Consider the following 23,836-nt stretch of genomic DNA (forward strand, 5'->3'; position numbering starts at 1 on the left):
GGATCTGACGCTTCCGTTCTCAGAAGCCACCAGAGACACCACCTTACTTATGGAGGAGCAAATTAGGTGCAATCTGAATTATGAGGCATCCAGATACATTTCCCAGGAGTTTGTGGCGCATTGTTCTAAACAGTGGGTTAAGTTGCATGCAGGGAAAATAATCTGAACGGCTAGCAGCTGTTAAGGAGAGAAATATATTTCTCCTTAAGTCTGCGGGGGGAAAGTTCCTCTAAGAGGGGACAAGAAGCACACAAAAGGAACTGAGAAGACGGCTCTCGGGTGCCGCGGGTCCCCAGGACGTGGACAACATTTCCCAGAAGCCTCTGGTGTCTCGCGGTGTGGGCACCGCGCCATTTGGGCTGTGTAGAGTTGCATGCTGGGAAAAAATGACCGGCCCACGTCCGGCTCCGCTTCCAAAGGCCTCTGGGTACGACGTCATTAATGTTATGTACGCTGGAAAAGAATGACAGGCTCATTTCCTGCTCCGCGTATTTTTGAGCTCTGAACTGTATTTCCAAAACTTCTCTGAATACGAGGCCATTAGAACTGCGTAGAGTTGTGTACTGGGAAAGAATGACGAGCCCACTTCCAGCTCCGCGTATTCCTGGACTCTGAACTATAGTTCCCAAAGGCCTCTGGGCCTGCCGCCCTTAGGGTTGTGTAGAGTTGCTTGCTGGGAAAGAATGACGGCCTCGTCCCTAGTACCGCGTATACCCAAGTACTGTACTATGTTTCCCAGAGACCTTTGGGGCGCAGCCCAATGAGGCGTGTGCCGAGTTGCATGCTGGGAGGCGTGATTCCTATTCGCGGGATTTTTTTAAACGTGTTCGCCTGGATGCTCTCCGAATTTTACCTCACACTATGCTTTTCCTGCCTGTATTTAGGGGTGGGAAGCGGGGTTGGCCCCCAAGTGTGAAGGAGGAACCCGGCGGAGGTACTATGGAGCTTGGCGGCAAAGGAGAGGGCCCAGAAAAAGAAGGCAAACTTGGTTCCCTGCCTTCGGGAGTAGCGAACGTCTGAACGTCCCAGAACTTGCTGTGTGCATGTGAGCGTCTGTGACACACTTGTGACTCTGCACGGTTTGATGTGGGTTCCGTCCCCTCTCGGTGACCCGGGGGTGCGACCGTCTATAGGGACGATGGAGCCGTGCTGTGTGAGCATCTATGGAGAGCTTTGCAGGGATGCGTGGCCTAGCCACGCCAGGCTGTTTAGTGAAAATGTGACGGATGACGTCGGTGGGCGTGAAAGGACCTGGGGTTGTGAGGCTGTGCCAGGTGCGGGAGCGTGGCTGGTTAAGCGAGCACAGGTACCTATTGAGTGTAACCTGTGTATCCAGCCCCCTCTCCCCCGCTTTCTCTGACTTCATCTTCCAGTCATGTGGCACCTGCTTAGTTAGGGGCAGTGGCGGCAAAGGGACCTGACAGCTTAGACCCAGTCATCAAAATGATCAAGGAGAAGGGCAAAGACATAGTAAGAATTTAGAGCTGAATGCTGGTAGTTCACGCCTGTAATCCTAGCTACTTGGGAAGCTGAGATTGGGGGATCTAGGCTTGAGACCAGCCCCCGCAAATAGTTCTGGAGACCCTATCTCCAAAATCGCCATGGTAAAATGAGCTGGAAATGTGGCTCCAAGGGGTAGAACCTGTTCTACAAATGAGAAGCTGAATTCAAACCCCAGTCCCACCAAGAAAAGAAAAAAGAGCCAGAAGTGATCCTTCTGGAGGGTACTTGAATGAGAAGCAGAGATAGCCTCAGGAATAAAATTCCCTTAGGGAATAAAGTACCAACATGGAAGGCCGTGAGAGAGTCTGCTACTACAACTTTCAGAGCCCAGTCGCAAGAGCCTAGACACCTGGAGTCTCAAACACTCCCCACCCACTGTCCTTTATGTTTTGGTAGATTTTAATATGTACTGCGAACAGGAATGTCTTTGACAGTATTTTCTTTTTTTCTTTTTTTTTTATTTTTTGGAGAGTATTTTTATAATGTAACCTGAATCTAGAAAGGCCCCAATGTCTCCATCTTCTCTTCCTCTTTCCTCCAGGCCAGCTGTCCTTCAGAAAAAGTGTTCCTGAAAAGGAAGAATTGTATCACAATTTAAAATCATGGTTCAGGTAAGTTTCCTTTTTATTCAGTAAATGATTTGTGCATATACAACTCAGTACTATTGGTTTTCCTTGGCTGTAAATTTCCCTGATAGCTAATCCTCTTCCCAGGGGACATGGCAAAGGCCATGATCAGGGTATTTTCCATTGACCAACCCACTACACTGAGTATTCACAGACCCACTTGGAAAACTGTTCAAATCCTCCTGTGAGCTTGGCTTTTCCAAGAGCCTTTTTGGTATAGAAAAATATTCCTTCAAACTTAACGTTAGCTATTTATTTTACAGTGTGATTTGGTAAGAAAGGGCTCAGTTTTTAGGTGGAAACAAACATCCAGTATCTTTGGTCTTTTCCATAAGTCTTGATTGTTTTACTTGGTAAATAACAGAGGTGTCAACTTTGTGGGACGTTTAAGGAGGGGGAGGAGATGCGGGGTTTGGGGTGTGGCTCTGTCATCAGAGCATCTGCCTAGCAAGTGCAAAGTCCTTAGTTCAAACCCCAGTACCACCAAAAAAACAAAGAGAGAGCGTGTGAGGTGTCTGTGTGAAGGCAAGGATTCTTTCCAGTAATCAGCATTAACAAGGCCTTCTAGCTGGGCATGGTAGCACACACCTGTAATCCCAACTATTTGGGAGGCAGAGGCAGGAGAATTGCTAGTTCAAGGCTGGTCCTTGCAAAAGTTAGCTAGACCGTATCTCAGAAACAAAATGTAAGCTGGCAGCCAGTGGCTCACACCTGTAATTCTCACTATTCAGGAGGCAGAGATCAGGAGGATCTCAGTTCAAAGCCAGCTGGTGCAAATAGTTCGAGAGAACCTATCTCGAAAAAACCCATCACAGAAAAGGGCTGGTGGAGTGGCTCAAGGTGTTGGCCCTAAGTTCAAGCCTTAGTACCGGGAAAAAATACTGTATATATATATATATATATACTTCCCTTTTGTTTATGTATGTAAAAGGGAAGGGGGCATTTCTGAAATTGTGGAACACTTGCCTAGCATGCTCGAAGCCCTGGGTTCAATCCCCAGTACCACAAAATAATAATAGTAAATAATAAAAAATTTAAAAGTAAGTCCTTCTTTGTTTTTATTGAGACAAGTTCTGGCAGTATAACCCAGGCTGGCATCTAGCTCTCAATCCTCCTGTCTCAGCCACCTGAGTGCTGTGATTATAAGCATGCAACATTGCGCTTGTATTTGTGCCTTATAGTTTCAGGTATTTTCAGGTGCTTCTTTGTGTGAACTCTCCAAAGCAATATGGTTTGTTGCTATTAATTGAGGTTCTAAAACAAGGGTTGGCAGTTTTTTCTGTGAAGGGTAGGAAGTGAATACTTCATGCCATCTATGGTTACATATTTTTCTTCTTTTTATAAAATTTCTTTCCAGTTTTAGATTTGTAGAAAAATTGCAAAGATAGCTTACAGAGTTCCAGACACCTTGACTCAGTTTTCTCTACTAATGTTATTAGGTTACCAGGAGACACTTGTTAAAGTTAATGAGCCACTTTGACTATATAATTATTATTAATTAAATTCATGACAGATGCTGTTTTCCTTAGCTTTTACATCACTTTCATCCTTTGTTCCAGGACCCCACACTGCACTTTTTCTCATCTCCTGAGATTCCTCATGACTGTGACAGTTTCCCAGACTTCATGACCTCGAAAGTTTTGAGGTGACGTATTTTGTTAGCTGCTCCTCTAATGGAATTTGGTATTTTTCTCATGACTGGGCTGGGTTTGTGAGACAAGGACAGTCACAGAAGTAAATAGTACTTTCATCACAGCATAGCAAAGGAATTAGCATCCACATGGTTCGTGACTGTTGAGGTTGGCCTTGACCACTGGCAGGGATAGTGTTAGTCAGTTTCCTGCACTGCACAGTTAGTCCTTTTCTGCTTTCCCATACTATTCTCTTTAGATGGAAGTCACTGTACTCAGCTCACATTTACAAAATGTGAAATTATGCCCATCTTCTCTCTTAGTTGCTTATTGTATGTTTTCATTTTTTAATGTTTTTATTTATAAATGTAAAAACCCTTGTAATCCACAATAGCTGAGGACTGGATTTGACCTTTGGGCAGTAATTTACTGAATCTCATGTATAGAATTAAGATTTTGCCAGGTGCTTGTGGTTCATGCCTATAATCCTAGCTGCTTGGGAGGCTGAGATCTGAAGGATCAAAGTTCAAGGCCAACCCAGGCAAATAGTTTATGAGACACCCCCCATCTCCAAAATAATGAGAACAAAGTGGATTGGACGTGTGGCTCAAGTGACAAAACACCTGCTTTGCAGACACAAAGCCCTAAGTTCAGGTAGGCACTTTACCACTTGAACCACTCTACCAGCCCTAAGCCCTGAATTCAAACCCCACTCACAAACAAAAAAAATAAGAATTAAACTTTCAATCCTCAGCTGGGAGCATGGCTTAATGGGTAGAGCACCTACCTAGCAAGCTCAGACTTTGAGTTCAAACCCCTACTGCCAAAAATCAATTCATTCATGGCCGGCCATGGTGGTGCACACTTGTAATCTCAGCATTTGGGTGGCAGAGGCAAGAGGATCATAAGTTCTAGAACAGGCTGTGCTACCTAGAAAGAACCTGTCTCAAAAAACCAAGAGCTGGGGATGAATCTCAGTGGTAACCCAAGTTGAAAATCTGTTTCATTTGCCTGACATACTCAAGGCCCTGGATTTAATCCCCAACACCATGAAGGGAAAAAAATCAATCCTGTCTGGACCTTTTCCTGGCTTTAGAGTTTTCTGAAAATAGGATTGTGACAAGGATGAAATAATGTGAATATCCACCAAGCCCATAGAAGTCCTGGAGCATAAGCACTCAGTAAATACTAACTGTGGTGTGTGGCAAGTCTGCATGTTTATAGATCATGAGAAACACCTGTATGAAAGTGACTGTGATGGGCACCTAGAAGTTCACACAGCCAGCCAGAACCTCAAATGGTCTAGAGCAGAAATCCTTTGCCTGAAGTCTTTAACTCCATTTGTAACTTTCCAAGGCACATTGTATGCACAAGTATCATACATGTTTGTAATAGTACATATGAAAAGTATAAATACATAGAAATTCCATTTAATAAAATACTTAATAATTATTGTATCTTTTTTTTTTTTTTTGGTGGTACTACGGTTTGAACTCAAGTCTTTGAAGTCTTTGCACTTGCCAGCCAGGCACTCTACCAATTGAGTCATGCTCCCACCCCTTTTTTGTTTTAGTTATTTTTGAGGAAGGATCTCATGTTTTTGCCCCAGGCTGGCCTCAGACAGGAATTCCCTTATCTACTGCCTCCTTTATGGCTGGGCACATGGCACTACACCCAGCTTATTTATTATCTCTTTTTGATTTGGGTTTTTTTTTTTTTTTGTGGTACTAGGGTTTGAACTCATGGCCTTACACTCCCTAGGCAGGCACACTACCACTTGAGCCACACCTCCAGCCCTACACCCAGCTTATTCATTGATATGGGGAGTCTCAAAACTAGGAAAGGCAGGTCCCGTCCTTCTCCTGTTGCTCATTCTGGTCTTGCTACTGTCCTCACAGCTTTATCTTCTACCACACACACACACACACACACACACACAAAAGTTTAATGATCTTTGTAACAAGTTTCACTGGACCCAGTAGGATAACTCAGATTAGCATTATCTCAAGGTTTTCTGGCTAGCAACTTCAGTCCAACTACAACCTTAATTGCCTTGCATGGTAACAATATATTCCCAGACTTATGAGTTATATGGATCATTTGAGACACATTTATTCTGCTTGTTAGGGTTTTTTTGTTGTTGTTGTTTTTATTTTTGTTTTTTTTTTAGCAGCACTGGGTCAGGACCTCATACTTGCTAGGCAGGTGCTCTTACCTCTTGAGCCACTCCACCAGTCCTTGGTTGGTTGGTTGGTTGGTTTGACACAGGTTCCCACTACCTTTGCCAAAGATGGCCTTGAACTCTTCATCCTCCTGCCTCCTCCACCTCCCCAATAACTATGATTACAGGCCTGTACCACCATGTCCAGTGGAGCCTGTGTTTTCACTTTCACAAAGATATCAGCACCTAACTTAATAGATACACATTTAACCCCGTCTTCTTTATTTGGTAGTTTATCATATATTCTTTCTCAATTAATATGAATCAATATTGTTATTAGAAAATTGTTCTGTGCCTTTTATACCAGACCATAATTTATTTAATCTATCCTCCACCACATATTTTTTTCTATTTAAAAATTATTCTCAGAGCTAGGAATGTGACTCAGTGGTACAGTGCTTGTATACCAGGCACAAGGCGCTGGGTTTCATTCCAAGGAAAGAGATGAAATTTTTCTCTGGAAAATCTGTATATCAGCAATGATTATACATTAACATCAGTATCCTAGGAGTGATGTACTGTAGCTTTTGAGGGGGAGTTATTTGGTTTAGTTTTACTTTTTTGGTTGTTTCGTTTTGAGGCAGGTCTTGCCTGGACTTCTCAATCCTCCTGCCTCAGCCTTCTAAGTGCTAGAATTACAGGTGGATAATGCCACACCCAGCAAATTTTATAAGCTATCTTAATTGATGTAAAGATTATACAGAACCAGATGTGAATCTTAACTATCTCCATTTAAAAAAAATTATTCTCTGAATATTCTTAAACAAACATTTGTATGTTACTATAGCTATGTCCTTCAGAAAGTTCTGAAAAGTGGAATTTTCAGTCAAAGTCCAACTTTGCTTAGTGCCTGAAACCTGCCAAACCTGGTGGATGTTACTTCCTGGTGGGAGAGAACAGTGCAAGAGGCATAGCTGTGCTGTTATGTTGTCTGCAATCCAGCCAGGACTCTGAACAGAAGCAGCTCCAGGCAGCCAACAGTGGAGACCAGGCAGATTCCCCAGTGCTGACCAAGAGGTGCTGGGAAGGAACATGGTTCTCACCACGCACATGTGTCAGGTCCTGACCAAGTGTTGAACACAGGCTATGTGGACATGAACGGACCTTCTCCAAATCTCACTCCTCATGCGTTTTATCTAATGTGATCAACACAAATGCAGACTTAGCAGGCAGGGTGACAGCTCTTCTGAAGGCCATCTCAAGTTCAGAATGACATCCTCAGTCCATTCCCAGCATGGAGATAGCTCAGTGTCTGCAGGCCCTGGCCTGGGACTTTTGAAGTCAGCTGCACAGTGTGGGCACACATAGATGCCAGATCGTTGCTTTAGGCATCGCCAAGTGACAGGAAAGTCAATCAGCAGATCAACCCAAAGTTGCCATATTCTGAGTATTCTCCACAAGTCAAGGATGCACACACAGAAGTAACATCAAAGAAATGCTCTGTCTTTTGAGAAACGAACTGCATTTTAATAAATTTAAAAGATGATACAGGCTTACGTATGTTAAGTTGGCTGTCGCTAAAACAGGAACAGAGCCGCCCCCCAGCCCATATCCTAGGTAAATGGGTGCCAGGACCCTGGTGGATACCAGAATTAGTACCTAATACGTTGCAATGCTGTGTATGTCGTCATTATGCCGAATTGTTCAGGAACAAGTACAGTCCAGACCGGGCATCTCATCCTGGTGCTCAGCGTGTTGGACTCTTGATCCAAGAGAAACCCATAGGCAGACGCGGAGGTGCAGTTGACAAATGGGCGCCTTCGGTCCTCCTACCTCCCCATGCTGAGGTGACGCCATGCCACCGCGGCCCCCTGTCCTTCATTTCTTTAATATACTTTCCCTCCCATCGCTGACTTCACGTGTACACACACACATGTGGACTCAGTATAGCTCTGTGCACCTGGCAGGCACTGTCCAGCACCCCCAAATAGATGTCAGAAAACATTCACGTTTGGACGATGCAGACTGGTCACCCGGCAAGAGCTGCATGTAGGGAGCGTGATGTTCACAAGACCACGACCCCCTCACCGGATCTCACGTGCAGACTCCAGGTCCAGCCTGAGAAGCAGCTGGACTGTGTTTCCCAGAGGCCTCTAGGCTTGGCCGTTGTGGCGCGGTGCATGCTGGGACATGGGTGTTCAGGCTCTGGTTTCCATGGATACAGCCGCGTTCTGCTCATCCTTGGGCCCCTCCTAACCGTCAGGGGCAGTTGGGTACCGGAGCTGTTGGCTTGAGATAAAGAGGTCAAACGGGGTGAAGGTACATCACGGCCTGAAGTTGCAGCGTGGGGCAAGGTCCAGGAATGACTGCTGTGCGCGCGCACACGTGTGAGTGAAAGTACCCCACACTAATGTCGGGGTGTGTGCGCGGGGGTCCGCTTCCGAGGTGGGAATGACTAGCAGGTGTTTGGCCGAGGGATAGGGGACAGACTCAGCCACTCTGTCCCCTGCACTGTGACGCGGCTCCTCCGCTCTGGGAGGTCAGTGTGTGCTCTACAGGTGGCAGCCGGCCGCAGTCCCCTGACTGACAGGTATGAGGGGACCTGCAACTCAGCTGGGGAGGTGTTGGGACATTGGAAGCCTTGCCTTTCACGTGAGCGCAGGCATGACAGTGTAACCTCTAAATCTTCTGCCTCAGTTGCTTTTTCTGCCTTCTCCTTCCAACTCGTGGTACCTGCCCGGGAGCAGTAGCTCCAGGGGGACATGGGAGCCATGACCCTGTCATAAAAATGAGCAACTGAAGGATACATAGTCATGAGATGGCAATGCTGATCCAGAAGTGCTCACCATGCAGGCTTCCTGAACCACAGGAGAAGCCATGGAATGCCATGCCCATTGTGAGGAAGAGGTGGGAAGGGGTGCCTACCTGTCCCTAAACCCACAAATTGCATAAAAGTTCCTGGGGATCAGGGAGACATTCAGATCCCATTGCACTGGTGTGTTTTGGAGGGTATTTTCTATTGTAGCCTGTGCTTTAGAATGGCCCTGTGTCTCAAGTTTATCTTCCTTTCTTCCCAGGCCAGCTGTCCTTCAGAAGAAGCATCCAAAGGAGGAAGAATTGTACCACAACTTAACATCCAGGTCCTTGTAAGTTACCTTTTTGTTCATTAAACTTCTTGTGTTCATATGACTTAGAACTGTTTATCTTCCTTGACTTCACATCTCCTAATTGCAACTTTTCCCAGTAATTCCTTCCCAAAGGATGTGTCAGGGCCATACAGAGAATCCTTTGGTGTAAAATCCATGGGCCAGCCCTCTCCAGTGAGTATTCACAAACACAATGGGAAAATTGTTCAAATTCTCCCTCGAACTCTGCTTTTCAAAGAATGTGGTGATGTTTAAAAAAAAAATGCCTGTAGGGGTTAATGCTAGTGCTTTATATTGAAAGTGTTTTTTGGTAATAGTTTTTAGATGGAATCAAATACCAGGTGTGTTTGGTCTTTGTCCATTAGTCTCAATTTCTGAGCACAGCAAGAAAGGAAATGGTGTGTGTAGTTGCAGCATGACAGTTGTCACCTCTGTGAGACTTTTAACATTGGAGCTTGAGCAAAGGTATCTGTCTTCAAGGATAGGGATGTTTTCCAAGTAATCGAAAAGTGAAGCCTTTTTCTCTGCTTCCTGGCCTCCATTATGTGAACTGCCCTGCTCTGCCAGCCACAACTGCCCCCAGCATGATAGACTGACATCTCTGAAACAGGTCTGGTTATATAGTCCAGGCTGGCCTTGAACTCCCAATTTTCCTGCTTCTATCTCCCAAGTGCTGGGATTACAGGTGTGTACTACCACACCCAACTATGAAACACTTCTGGCACCCCAAAAAGAAACCTCACCCCCTATTAATATGTACTCCCTAGTTCCCTGTCAACCATTAATCTATTTTCTCTCTCCAAATTTTCCTATTCTAGACATTTCATATAGATGAAATCAACCGGAAAAAAATTAAATAAGAAATGGGCATATGATCTGTTAGCTGGGACTTTTTGTGACCGACAGCTTTAGTTTTTTTCAGTTGTATCTTTGTATGGATTATGAAAAGCAAGATGGTCTCAGGTTCAGTGAATTCTAGATTTATAGCAGAGGTTGGCATACTTTTTCTGTGAAGGGTTAGGTGGTAAATGTTTTGTGACTTGGAGGGGTCACATATGCTTGCATTTTTTTTTCTTTGCTCTTTTTGGATTTTAGTAATTTCTATTCATTTTTATAACATCCTTGATTTTTTATTTTATTTAGCTGACAAATTGTATGTATGTTGCAAATGATGATTTGGTATATATAAGAGTGTGTGTATGTTATACAGTGATTAGATCAAGCTGAATAGCATTCCATACCTTACTAAATATAATTTTATGCTGAGAATATTTGATATCTCTTAACAGTTTTTAAATACATTCTACATTATTCATTGTCCTTAGATACCATGCTGTACAATAAATCTCCAAAACTTACTCTTGTACCTTTAACCTCTTCACTCTCACCTTCCTCCCAGTGCCTAGTAACGACCCTTCCACTCTCTGCTTCTGTGTGTTTGACCTCTGTGCTTCATAGATAGTTGTGTAGTATTCGCTTTTCATGCCTGATTTATTCCACTTTACATAGCGTCCTTTGGATTCATCTACGTTGTAAATGACAGGCTTTCACTGTGTAAATATTGATCATACCATGTTTTCCTTATCCATTCCTCCAGTGGTGGACTTACAGGCTTCCTTATCTTGGCTATTGTGAAGAGAGCTGATATGAATGTGGAACTATAGCTGTCTTTTTGAGAGTCTGATTTCATTTCCTTTGGCTCTATGCTCTGAAGTCCCAGAAATGAAGTGGGATTGCAGGGTTATAAGGTGGTTCTGTTTGACTGTTAGAGGAACCTCCACATTCTTTTTGCTTTTTTTTTTTTTTTTTTTTGGTTGTACTGGGGTTTGAACTGAGGGCCTTGACACCTGCTAAGCAAGCAACTGTACACTTGAGCCACACCCCCAGCCCTCACACTCTTTCCATAATGGCTATGCTGACTTACATTCTCATTAACTTTTCTTATTTGTTTGGTTTTCTTTTTTTAGTAAATCCATTTTAAAAAGTAAATCCAGGTGTGAAGTGATAGCTCATTGTTGTTTGATTTGTATGTACCCGAATATTATTTCACATACCTGGTGTTCTTGTTTTTAGTTTGTGGTACTGGTGATCGATCCCAGAGCCTCACGCATGCTAGGCAAGTGCTCTACTACTGAACAGCACTCCCAGCCTGCAGAAGTTCTTTGGTGGTGCTTTTGTTTTTGTTTTGCCTTTTTTCTCTTTTCTTAAAATATATTTTTTCATTAGCATATATTAATTATATAAAAATGTTTCATTGTGATATTTTCATACATGGATTATTTGGTCAAATTCACCCCCTCCATTAGGCTCTCATATTCCTCCTCCCCTTTCTTAAACTTTTAATGGGTTTTATTCTATTTTCAAACATGTATATGAAGTATTTTGATCATATTCACCCCACCCTTCACCCTCTTCTTTCATCATCCCCCTCAACTGATTTCTACCCCAAAACAGTCTACCTGTTTTACACTGATCTCATCCCTTTTTTTTTTTAGATCTGGATTCTGCATACGAGAGAGAAATGCAATATTTGTCTTCCTCACTCTTGCTTATTTTGCTAGCATATTTTCTAGTTCCATCCATTTTTTCCCCTGCAAGAAGTTTTCTGATTTGATTCAATCCATTTGTCTATTTTTGCTTAGTTACCTCTGCTTTTGGGGTTATATCCAAAGAATCTTTGTGAGAAACAATATCAAGATCCTTTTCTGAGTTTTCTTCTAGTACTTCTATAGTTCGAATTCTATTATTTAAGTCTTTAGAGCATTTTGAGTTGATTTATATACATGGATTCAATTTCTTTAGAGCATTTTGAGTTGGTTTGTATACATGGATCCAATTTCTTTCTTCTGTCTATGGCTATCCACTTTTCCCAACACTATGTTCTTTCTACATGTGATCTTAGAACCTTGTCAAATATTCATTGACCATAAATATAATAAATATGTACTTATTTTCTGAGCCTTCTGTTCTGGTCCACTGATCTAAGTGACTATGCAGTGGTTTTTTTGTTTTGTTTTGTTTTTTCAGTACTGGGGCTTGAACTCAGGGCCTAAACCTTGAGCCACTCCACCAGCCCTTTTTTGTGATTGGTATTTTCGAGATAGGGGCTCAAGAACTATTTGCCCAGGCTGGTTTCGAACTGTGATCCTCCTAATCTCCTCCTGAGTAGCTAGGATTACAGGTGTAAGCCACCAGCAGCCAGTCTTTTGATTATTTCTTTTTTTTTTCCATATGTGCATACAATGTTTAGGTCATTTCTCCCCCCTTCCCCCCGCCCCCTCCCTCTGCCCCCCTACCACCTTGCTACCAGGCAGAAACTATTTTGCCCTTATCTCTAATTTTGTTGAAGAGAGAATATAAGCGATAATAGGAAGGACCAAGGGTTTTTGCTAGTTGAGATAAGGATAGCTATACAGGGAGTTGACTCACATTGATTTCCTGTACATATGTGTTACACTCTAAATTAATTCTTCTCGAACTAACCTTTTCTCTAGTTCCTGGTCCCTTTCTCCTATTGGCCTCTGTTGCTTTTAAGTTTCCGCATTAGTTCCTTTGCATTGAGGACATCAAATGCGATCCTGTTTTTTGGGGGTTTCTTGCCTATCCTCATACCTCCCTTGTGTGCTCTCGCCTCATCATGTGATCAAAGTCCAATCTTCTTGTTGTGTTTGTCCTTGAGCTAAAGTCCAAATATGAGGGAGAACATACAATTTTTGGTCTTCTGGGCCTGGCTAACCTCGCTCAGGATGATGTTCTCCAGTTCCATCCGTTTACCTGGATGGTAAAGAAGATTTCATTCTGGGCCACAACCGGCAAATCCAGAGAGACAGGAAGCGGGTTGTGGGTGTAGGGCTGGGGAGAGGCTGTGGCGACTGCTCATGGGGACAAGGCTTCGCTTTGGGAAGATGAGAAAGTTCTGGAGAGGGACAAGGGGGACAGCTGTACAATGATGTGCATATGCTCCATGTCCCTTAGAAATGGCTAAAGTGCTATAAAAAAAAATAAGCGAAATCAGCAAGGAATGGATAGGGAGGAATTTGTGCCGCTCCTCGTCACCATGAACAAGGATTCTGTCACCAATGCGGTAACTTGAGTAGAAGACAGAAAGGCCATGGAGACAACAGAGTGGTCTGGTTTGGGAAACAAACCAGTAATGCATAGATGTGTCCCGCTTAGAGATCTTCTAGACTCAAGAACAGACTGGGAAGCAAAAACCCTTGTTCCTTCCTATTATTGCTTATACTCTCTCTACAACAAAATTAGAAATAAGGGCAAAATAGTTTCTGCCAGGTATTGAGGGGGTGGGGGGAGAGGGAGAGGGCCGGGGGGAGAGGGGGAGAAATGACCCAAACACTGTATGCACATATGAATAAAAAATAAAAAAAATTTAAAAAAAAAGATTTCATTCTTCTTCATGGCTGAGTAGTATGCCATTGTGTATAAATACCACATTTTCTTAATCCATTCATCAATAGTGGGGCATCTTGGCTGTTTCCATAACTTAGCTGTTTCCATAACTTGGCTGTTGTGAATACCACTGCAATAAACATGGGTGTGCAAGTGTCTTTGGAGTAACCTGTGTCGCCCCAAGAGTGGTATTGCTGGATCAAATGGCAGATCTGTGTTTAGATTTTTAAGAAGCCTCCAAATTTTTTTCCAGAGTGGTTGTACTAGTTTGCATTCCCACCAGCCATGTATAAGGGTTCCTTTTTCCCTACATCCTCACGCAACACTTACAGTAGTTTTTGAGATCAAGTGATATGTAGGCCCTGTTGCTCAAATGAGCAACATTTGGAAAAGTTTGCTGCACTTGTTTAGGAACTTTTAAATTGCTTTTATTTCTGTGGAAACTATTGGAATTTTGATAAGGATTGATTGAATCTGTAGATTGTTTTAGGCAGTATGGACATTTTAATAATATCAATTCTTATAGTCTTTGAACGCAGGATATCTTTACATTTATTTATGTTTTCTTTGGTTTCTTCCATCTGTGTTTCATACTTATCCATATACAGGTCTTTCATCTCCTTGGTTAAATTCATTGCTAAGTTTTATTTTTGACACTGTTATAAATGGGATTATTTTCTTCATTTCTTTGTCAAATGGTTGTTAGTATATAAAAGTGCTACTGATTTTTTCAATTTTGTATCCTTCAATCTAGTTCATTATTTCTAACAGGTTTTAGTGCATTTATTTGGTTTTCTATACATAAGATGATACCATCTGCAAAGAGTCATTTTGACTTCTTTTCCTATTTCTATGCCTTTTACCTCTCCTTCTTGCCTAAGTTCTCTGGCAAGGACTTTGAGTGCTATGTTGGGTAGAATTGGCATGAGTGTGTACCCATATCTTGTCTCTTACCTACCAGGGACAGCTTTCTACTTTTCCCTATGGATTATGAACTTAGCTGTGGGCTCGTGATATATCAACTTTATTGTGTTCAGCAGGTACATTCCTTCTATACCTAATTTAGTTTTTTTATGAAAGGATATTTTATCAAATGGTTTTTCTGCACTTTCATTGAGATCCTCAATGGGGTTTTCTCCAACATTCAGTTAATGTAATATATCACATTTATGAACCATCCTTGAATCACAGGGATAAATCCCACATGATCATAATGAATGATCTTTTTGGTGAACTAAATCCAGCTAGCTGCTATTTTGTTGAGTATTTCAACAAGGACATTGGCCTGTAATTCCTTTACATGCAATTTCCTTGTTTGAGTTTGACATCAAATTATTACTGGCCTCATAAAATGAGTTTGGAAGTATTCTCTTTGTTTTTCGGGAGAGTCTGAGAAGAGTTGATGTTAGTTCTTCTTTGAACATTTGATTTGATTTGATTTGATAGAATTCAGCAGTGAAGCCCTCCTTGGGTCCTAGGCTTTACTTTCAGGGAAGACTACCCTTTTGGTCATTGTTGGTGTATTCAGATTTTTCTCTTTCTTCGTAATTCAGTCTTGGTAAACTATATGTTTCTAGAAGTTTATCCATTTCTTCCAGGTTATTCCATTTGGGGACATATAATTGTTTATAGTACTCTATCATGACCCTTTCTGTGGTGTGGGTATAATGTCTTCTCTTTCATTTCTGGTTGCATTGATTTGTCTCCGTCTTTCTTTGTTAGTCCACATTGGGCTATGTCAGTGTTATTTATCATTTCAACAAACTACCCCCATGGTACTGTCCATCCTCTTATATTATTTTTCTAGTCTACTTCATTTATTTCTACTCAGATGCTATTGGTTCCTTCCTTTGACTAATATTGGCCTTAATTTGTTCTACTTTTCAAGTTCCTTGAGATATAATTTTAGGTGTTTGAGATTTTTCTAGATGTAGGCGTGTATTGCTATAAACTTCTCTCCTAGACCTGCTTTAGTGCATCCTGAAAGTTTTGGTGCTGTTGTTTCCATTTGCATTTATCTCAAGGTAATCTTTTCATTTCTCTTTTAATTTCTTCCTTCATCCACTGGTTGTTTAGGACCATGGTGTTTAATTTTCAAGTATTTGTGAAACATTATTCTTCCTGTTATTGATTTCTATCTTCATACCATTGTGGTATGAAGATGGTTTGTGCAGTTTCTGTCACCTTACATTTCATGGGGCTTGTTCTGTGCCATAACATCTGTTCTTTGAGTGCTTGACAAGAATAGATATTCTGCAGCCGTTTGATGGTGTGTTAAACACCTGGCATAAAGCACTTCAAGGAAGAAGGATTTATCTGGCTAACAATTTCAGAGGGTTCCATCCATGGTCACCTGGCCTCTCTGTGTTTGGGCAGAAAATCACAGTGGCAGGAGCATGTGACAGAAGGTTTTCACCTGTAGAAGAGGAAGGGGTTGGGAAAAGATACCCCCAAGGACCTGTCAGCTAGGTTACACCTCCTGCTCTCCACGACCTCCCAAAACAGCACATAACTCTACCAGCTAGGGACCAAATCTTCAAAACATGAGTCTATGGGGGACATTTCATATCCGAAGCATGATAGATGGAATACTTCAGATGTGTCTCATGGGTCCCTTTGGTCTACAGCTCTAACTAGATGATCTCCTTTGTTCAAAGTAGGGCTACATGTTCCCTACTAGTATGCATTACAGGCCATGTTCTCAGATCTTTTAATGTTTGGCTTATATATCTTGGTGCTTCAATGTTGGGTGTGCCCATATTCACACTTAATGTATCATCTTGATTGATTAACCCATTTCCTTCTCTGTTGACCTTCTTTGTCTCTTCTTAAGTCTCTCTTTTTTGATTAAGTACAAGCACTTCTGATTTCTTTTCCAATGACCTGGAGTATCTTTTCCCATCCTTTAACATGCCATCTATGTGTGTCCATAAAACCAAAATGAATCTCTTCCTTAAGTAACGTATTGTTTGATCTTGCTTTTTCATCCATTCAGCTACTCTGTGTTTTGATAGAGAATTTACCCCATTTATATTTAAAGTAATTATTGGTTGGTAAGGACTTATTGTGTCCATTTCAACAACTGTTACTAAATGTCTTCTGTTTTCTTTATTCCTTTCTTCCACCTTTAGTGTTGTCTTCTGTGATTGTTGATTTTTGTAGTAATATACTTTGATTCTTTCTCTGTGTTTTATGTATTTATTAGAGGTTTTTCCTCTGTGGTTGCCATAGGATATACATACAGCATCTTGCAGTTACTGTGATTTAAGCTGATAAGTTTTTTTCTCCCACCCCTCATCTTCCCATTTATAGACACAGATCCTGGACTGAGGTGTATATAGGGTGGGTTTAATGTCCCTCCTCTTTCTACACAGTGAGTATAAGAACACAGCCTCTGGTAAGCACCAGGAGGCCAATAATTTAACTTTGATCATATACAAAAGTTCTATATTTTTACTTCTCTCACACACACTTTAAGTTATGATAGCATATTTTACACCTTTTAATTTGTGTATCCATTAACAGATTATTGAAGCCATACTTATTTTTAATGCTTTTTTAGTAGTAGAGTTACAAAGTTTTACTGATCATAATTAGAATACTGTTGTGATTTTTTGTCTGGGCATTTCCCTTCAGAAGTAAAGTTTGTTTTTGTTTTGGTTTGAGGATTTTTTTTTTGTTTTTTTTGTTTTTTTGTTTTTTGGTGGTGATGGTAGTGCTGAAGTTTGAACTCAGGGGCTTGCTAGGCAGACATTCTACCACTTGAGCCACTTGTCAGCTTTGTTTTGTGTTGCGTGTTTTTGAGATAGGGTCTCGTGAACCTTTTGCCTGATCCAGCCTCAAACTACAATTCTTCATATCTCTTCGCCTTCGATAGCTAGGATTACAGGTGTGAGCTATCAGCACCTGGCTCTTCTGTGTGATTTTGTTACCACTTAATGTCCTTTTGTTTCAACTCAAAGAATTCCCTTCAGCATTTCTTGTATAGTGGGACTTACCATGATGAACTCCATCCACTTTTGTATGACCTGGAATATCTTTCTGTCCTTCATTCTGGAGGACTGCTTTCCCAGCTATAGTATTCTGGATGGCAGAGTTTTCTTTCATTATTTTGAATATATCACCCACTCTCTCCTGACTTACAAACTTGCTGTTGAGAAGTGGCTATGATGACCTTATAGGGGCTCCCTTACATGTGATGAGTCTCCTACCTGTGCTGTTTTCAGGATTCTCTCTCTCCTTGCTTTTGACCATTTCTCTGTAATCTGACAATATTCTCCTTTGGATTGATCAACCTTGTTGTATCTTGTGCTTCATGAACTGATTATCTAAATCTTTGCCAAAAATTGGGAAGGTTTTCATCCAGTTTTCTCCTTTTACTTTTTTGTTTGTTTGTTTTGATTTTTTTGTTTTTCTTTTGGCAGTCCTGGGGTTTGAACTTGGGGCTTTACACTTGCTACACAAGCACTCTACCACTTAGGCCATGCTTCCAGCTCTTTTTTTCTCTGGTTATTTTTTTTTTCTTGCATACTGGGGTTTGAACTCAGGGCCTACACCTTGAGCCACTCCACCAGTCCTTATTTTGTGATGAGTTTTTCGAGATAGAGTCTCCCAAATTATTTGCCTGGGCTGGCTTCCAACCACAATCTTCCTGATCTCTGCCTCCTGAGTAGCTAGGATTACAGACATGAGCCACCAGCAACTGGCTAAATATCCACAATTTTTCAAAAAAAAAAATAAGATTTTTTTTTTCCCTCTGGTTATTTTTGAGATAGAGTCTCAGTTTTTGCCTAGGCTGGCAAAAAACTTCCTACCATCATTAGGATGACAGACACATGCCACTGTGCCCAGCTATTAATTGAGAAGGAATCTTGCAAACTTTTTTTACCCAGGCTGGCCTTGAACCACAGTCCTTCCAATCTCAGCATATAATCCAATTTTCTTGGAGCAGGCCGTGCTAGGAATGGAACACAGCTCTCAGCATGCCAACCAAGCATTCTACCAATGAGCTATGCAAGACCCTATCTGAAAAATGACCTCAAAGCAAAACATGTAGGTGGGGAGCTGGGCACCAGTGGCTCATACCTATAATCCTAGCTACTCAGGAGGCAGAGATCAGGAGAATCTCAGTTCGAAGCCAGCCTGGGCAAATAGTTCATGAGACTTCATCTCAAAAATATCCAACACAAAACAGTGCTGGTGGAATAGCTCAAGTCATAGAATGCCTGCCTAGCAAGCATGAGGCTCTTATTCAAACCCCAGTACTGCCAAAAAAAAAAAAAAAGTTTCCCCCATTCACATCTCAGAAGACTATTCCACACTGACAAATAATAAACCACTTTTTATGTATTATAATAGGCAGTCTCCATTTTTTGTTTAATTATATTGTTGTACTGGGATTACATTGTGACATATTACAAAAGTGCTTCCTATATATCTTAAATTCACCTGCTCCACCATCCTCCTTTATTTTCTCTCCTCCCATTCTTAGAATAGTTTGAACAGGTCTCATTTTTCCATTTTCATACATGAGCTCCATTCTTTTTGTATGTTTGGTTTTGTTGTTTAGCAGGAAGATTGGTTGTTTTGCAGTACTAGGGTTTAAACACAGGGCTTTGTGCTTGCTAGGCAGGTGCTCTACCACTTGAGCCATACCTTCAGCCCTTTTTTTTTTTTTGAGCAGAGTCTTGCTGTTTCATCCAGTCTGGCGTGGAATTCTCAATCCTCCTGCCTCAGTCTCCCAAATGCTGGAATTACAGGCATGAGCCACCAGGTCCAGCATCAAGTTTCCTTTGTTTTTACCTAAGGTCCTTAATCTGTTCCAGCATCCCATCCAGGACACAGTGTTCCATTTTGTTGTCAGGTCTCCTTAGACTCCTTGCCAGGAGAGTTCCTGGGACTTCTCTTGGTTGGTTGTCTCCCTATCTGGGCAGTCCTAGGCTTGATCTCAGGCCTCACAGTTGCCTGGCAAGCACTCTACCACTAGAGCTGTATCCCTGGTGCGCTTTTCCTTGTTTTGGATGTTGACAGCACTAAGAGGTGAAGTGTTTCACAGGATAAAGGTGTGTAATATTAATAATTACAAATCATGAGTGAATCAGTCATGCATAATTTTCCATCAGACACTGTGGGTAATGTGACCAACACACCATTTAATTGCTTATTCAGTGCAGGAGGAGAGGAGCGTGGTCATGTGTGCAGTGCACGTTCTCAGGACTGAGCACTCTGCTGTGTCCAGGGTCTGATTGGATTTATGGGACAGGGCCAAAGGATATTCAAGTTGAGGGAGAAGACATTCTGTTTAGTCACAGTTTTATGATATTAGAGCTTGTGGCCGTTTTCCTTTGCTGGGGTAACAAATTAAGCTACCACAGAACTGGTGGCTTAAAACACCACCAGTTGGGGCTGGCAGTATGGCTCAAGTGGTAGATTGCCTGCCTATCAAGCGTGAAGACCATTATGATGCCTACCAAGATAGTTCTGGATGTGCGCTCAGTCTTAAAGGGTATCTGGTTAGCAATACAGTTCATCTCCACACGCAGTTCCCTTTCCATGTGACATCACATATTCCCAGTTTCCATAACTGAGACATGAACATCTCTCAGAGACAGTGAGTGCTTCTACCCACCACAGGCCTTGTCATTAGATTTTCCTTAGTGACTACTCCATACCGTCTCCCCTGTAATTGTCATTTTTCCTTGTCAATCCTTTCTTTTTTAGTTGAGATTCCTTTAACTTACGTTGCTTGTAATGGGATTGGTGCTGAAAGCTGCAAAACAATTCATTTCCCTGAGGAGCTCATAAAGAATGTCAAAATCGCCCATAAGTATTCGATGCACAGATGATAACTCTTAATATTTTGGTGCGTGTGTTCCTGGGGCATTGAGTCCTGAGCATGTAAATGAGGTAAACTCTCCAAACCATAGATTGTAAGAGGAATCTTACCCAGCTATGGCCTCATTATACCTATATGAGTGTGGGAAGGGCAGCCAGGCCAGTGTCTTTGTCTTCTGTTGAAAAGCCACCCGTATACTATAAGTTAAAGTATTAGAAGTGTATCATTTGGAACTAATTCCACACTAAAACACCAAAAGCTACAAGCTTGTAGGATTAGATTTCCTAGGATTTTCATGTTTGTCTCAGAGAAAGAAGCTAGATTCTCAAGAGACAGAAAAAACTTCACTAATCACAGGTGCCTGGTGACTTAAAAATATGCATTGCACAAGTAGCAATCCCAGATAGGTGAAAAACAAGTAAGCTGTCTATAATGAAACGTTTTCGCATAAACCTCCCATATCAGAGGGAGCACACGGTCAGCCTCTTGCCAGGGTTCTCAATTTAGCATCTTCACTGACTGGTCACTGAGCTCAATTTCTGATGCGGGATCACAACTCTGCCCCCTGCTTGCTCTGAGAGAGAAAATTTCTTCCTTGTATGTCATACAATCTTTTTTGCCAATGTTGCTAAATAAAGAGAATCTTATTCTTGACATCAGGCTCTGAAAGCTGTCATTATATTGGCAGCTGGTTTAAGAAGCATATATATCTGTGTAAGAGAAAAAAGAAACAGCAGGCTAGCATTTCATTTATAAAAATAGATTAAGGAATGTGTAATGGTACTGGTGTTTAATAGCAACAGCTAATTTGTAGTAAATAATTGTGACATATTCTGAGTGTTTATGTAGATTATCTCAATAGCTCATAAGGATCTGCACTGTAATTTTACTAATGAGGAAACTCACTGTGAAGTTAGTAACCATCAGAACTCAGGTTCACATGTGAAAATCAGAGCCTGTGGTTCTAATTTCACCAAGACATTTCACCCAAGTTACTTAAATATCTTTTTAAAACAGACCTTCTTGAGCTAGATATGGTAGTATAAGTCTGTAATCCCAGCACTCAAGAGGCTAAAGCAGGAGGATGGCAAGTTTGAAGCTAACCTGGGCTACATAGGAAGACCTTGTCTCAGGGGAAAAAAAGGAATGTCATTGTTTGTAAACGTATTCTGTGTCACTACGTATCAGGCCATTATTTATTCTGTCCCTGACCCCTACCGTAAGATGTTTTCTGGGGTTTTGTTTTTCTTTTTTTAATATACACTAGAGAATCTGGATGAGATCAATGAATTATATCAATGTTATAGTCTTAGATATGATATTACATTATAATACCAATGGGCATAAATGGGTGAAAGATCCATAGGACCTCTCAGTATTATTTCTTACAGCTACATATTATCTATAATTCTCTTAATTTAAAAGGAAGTTCTAGGTGTACATGGTAGGTGCTTACAGCCCCAATTACTCAGGGAGGGCAAAGGCAGGAAGATTACTTGAGTCCAGGAGTTCAAGGACAGCCTGAAGCAACATAAGGAAGATCCATCTCAGTAAGTATTGATAAATAATTTCCAAAAGAAAAACTTTGACTGGTGGCTCACGCCTGTAATCCTAGCTACTCAGGAAGCAGAGATCAGGAGGATCATGGTTCAAAGCCAGCCAGGGCAAACAGTTCAAGAGACCCTATCTTGAAAAAAAAAAAAAATTTTTTTTTAAAAATGGGCTGCTGGAGTGGTTCAAGATGTAGGCCCTAAGGTCAAACCCAAGTAACACACACAAAAGAGAAAGACAGACTTTGACTGAACAAAATATATTCACTAAACATGCTTAGGCAGCAGGGCCCCAGTGGCTTATGCCTGTAATTGTAGCTACTCAGGAGGATCGAAGCTGGAAGCCAACCCCGGGCACATAGTTTCAAGACCGTATCTCGAAAATATCCAACACAAAGCAGAGGTGGCAGAGTAGCTCATGTGGTGGAGCACCTGCCTACAAGTGTGAGGCCTTAGTTCAAACCCCAGTACCACCAAAAAGAAAATAAAATCCTTAGGCATATGTTTGTAAACTACTATACTTACTTTCTTGGGATAATTTTCAAAACATAAAATATTGACTCAAAATCCAACCCTGCTCAGTGCCCACAACCTGCCAGGCCTGGTGGATGTTACTTCCTGGTGGGAGAGAACAGTGCAAGAGGCATAGCTGTGCTGTTATGTTGTCTGCAATCCAGCCAGGACTCTGAACAGAAGCAGCTCCAGGCAGCCACCAGTGGAGACCAGGCAGATTCCCAGTGCTGACCAAGAGGTGCTGGGAAGGAACATGGTTCTCACCACGCACATGTGTCAGGTCCTGACCAAGTGTTGAACACAGGCTATGTGGACATGAACGGACCTTCTCCAAATCTCACTCCTCATGCGTTTTATCTAATGTGATCAACACAAATGCAGACTTAGCAGGCAGGGTGACAGCTCTTCTGAAGGCCATCTCAAGTTCAGAATGACATCCTCAGTCCATTCCCAGCATGGAGATAGCTCAGTGTCTGCAGGCCCTGGCCTGGGACTTTTGAAGTCAGCTGCACAGTGTGGGCACACATAGATGCCAGATCGTTGCTTTAGGCATCGCCAAGTGACAGGAAAGTCAATCAGCAGATCAACCCAAAGTTGCCATATTCTGAGTATTCTCCACAAGTCAAGGATGCACACACAGAAGTAACATCAAAGAAATGCTCTGTCTTTTGAGAAACGAACTGCATTTTAATAAATTTAAAAGATGATACAGGCTTACGTATGTTAAGTTGGCTGTCGCTAAAACAGGAACAGAGCCGCCCCCCAGCCCATATCCTAGGTAAATGGGTGCCAGGACCCTGGTGGATACCAGAATTAGTACCTAATACGTTGCAATGCTGTGTACGTCGTCATTATGCCGAATTGTTCAGGAACAAGTACAGTCCAGACCGGGCATCTCATCCTGGTGCTCAGCGTGTTGGACTCTTGATCCAAGAGAAACCCATAGGCGGACGCGGAGGTGCAGTTGACAAATGGGCGCCTTCGGTCCTCCTACCTCCCATCGCTGACTTCACGTGTACACACACACATGTGGACTCAATATAGCTCTGTGCACCTGGCAGGCGCTGTCTAGCGCCCCCAACTAGACATCGAAAAGCAGTCACGTTTGGACGATGCAGACTGGTCACTCGGCCAGGGCTGCATGCAGGGAGCGTGATGTTCACAAGACCACGACCCCCCTCACCGGATCTCACGTGCAGACCCCAGGCCCAGCCTGTGAAGCAGCTTGGACTACGTTTCCCAGAGGCCTCTAGGCTCGGCCGTTGTGGCACGGTGCATGCTGGGACATGGTTGTTCAGTCTCTAGTTTCCATGGATACAGCCGCGTTCTGCTCATCCTTGGGCCCCTTCTGACGTCAGGGGAGAGCGGGGTACCGGAGCTGTTGGCTTGCCAGCGGGGGCGACATGCTGTGGGTTGAGGGGGCTCACAGAGATTGCTGGTGCGTCATGCTCTAGGTGAAGCTCA

General features: G+C 42.3%; 1 protein-coding gene and 1 pseudogene across 4 annotated transcripts in view; one reads left to right on the forward strand and one right to left on the reverse strand.

The window, feature by feature from the left end:
- The first annotated feature begins 442 nt into the window (after positions 1 to 442).
- Znf331 (zinc finger protein 331) overlaps positions 443 to 23,836 on the forward strand; it is a 35,649-nt gene continuing 12,255 nt past the window's right edge. For 2 of the 4 annotated variants that reach the window (XM_074058160.1, XM_074058156.1), the window contains exons 1-4: positions 443 to 1,045; positions 2,045 to 2,114; positions 3,689 to 3,774; positions 8,999 to 9,067. The gene's annotated coding sequence lies outside the window, so the exon portion shown is untranslated. Of the gene's footprint in view, positions 1,046 to 2,044; positions 2,115 to 3,688; positions 3,775 to 8,998; positions 9,068 to 22,118; positions 23,811 to 23,836 lie in introns of those variants that run through there. The other 2 variants (XM_074058157.1, XM_074058161.1) reach the window with 2 other exon arrangements.
- LOC141418368 (small nucleolar RNA SNORA51) lies at positions 16,767 to 16,888 on the reverse strand (annotated as a pseudogene).

This window comes from Castor canadensis, chromosome 16 (genome assembly GCF_047511655.1).
Source record: "Castor canadensis chromosome 16, mCasCan1.hap1v2, whole genome shotgun sequence".
NCBI classification, from domain to species: Eukaryota; Metazoa; Chordata; class Mammalia; order Rodentia; family Castoridae; genus Castor; species Castor canadensis.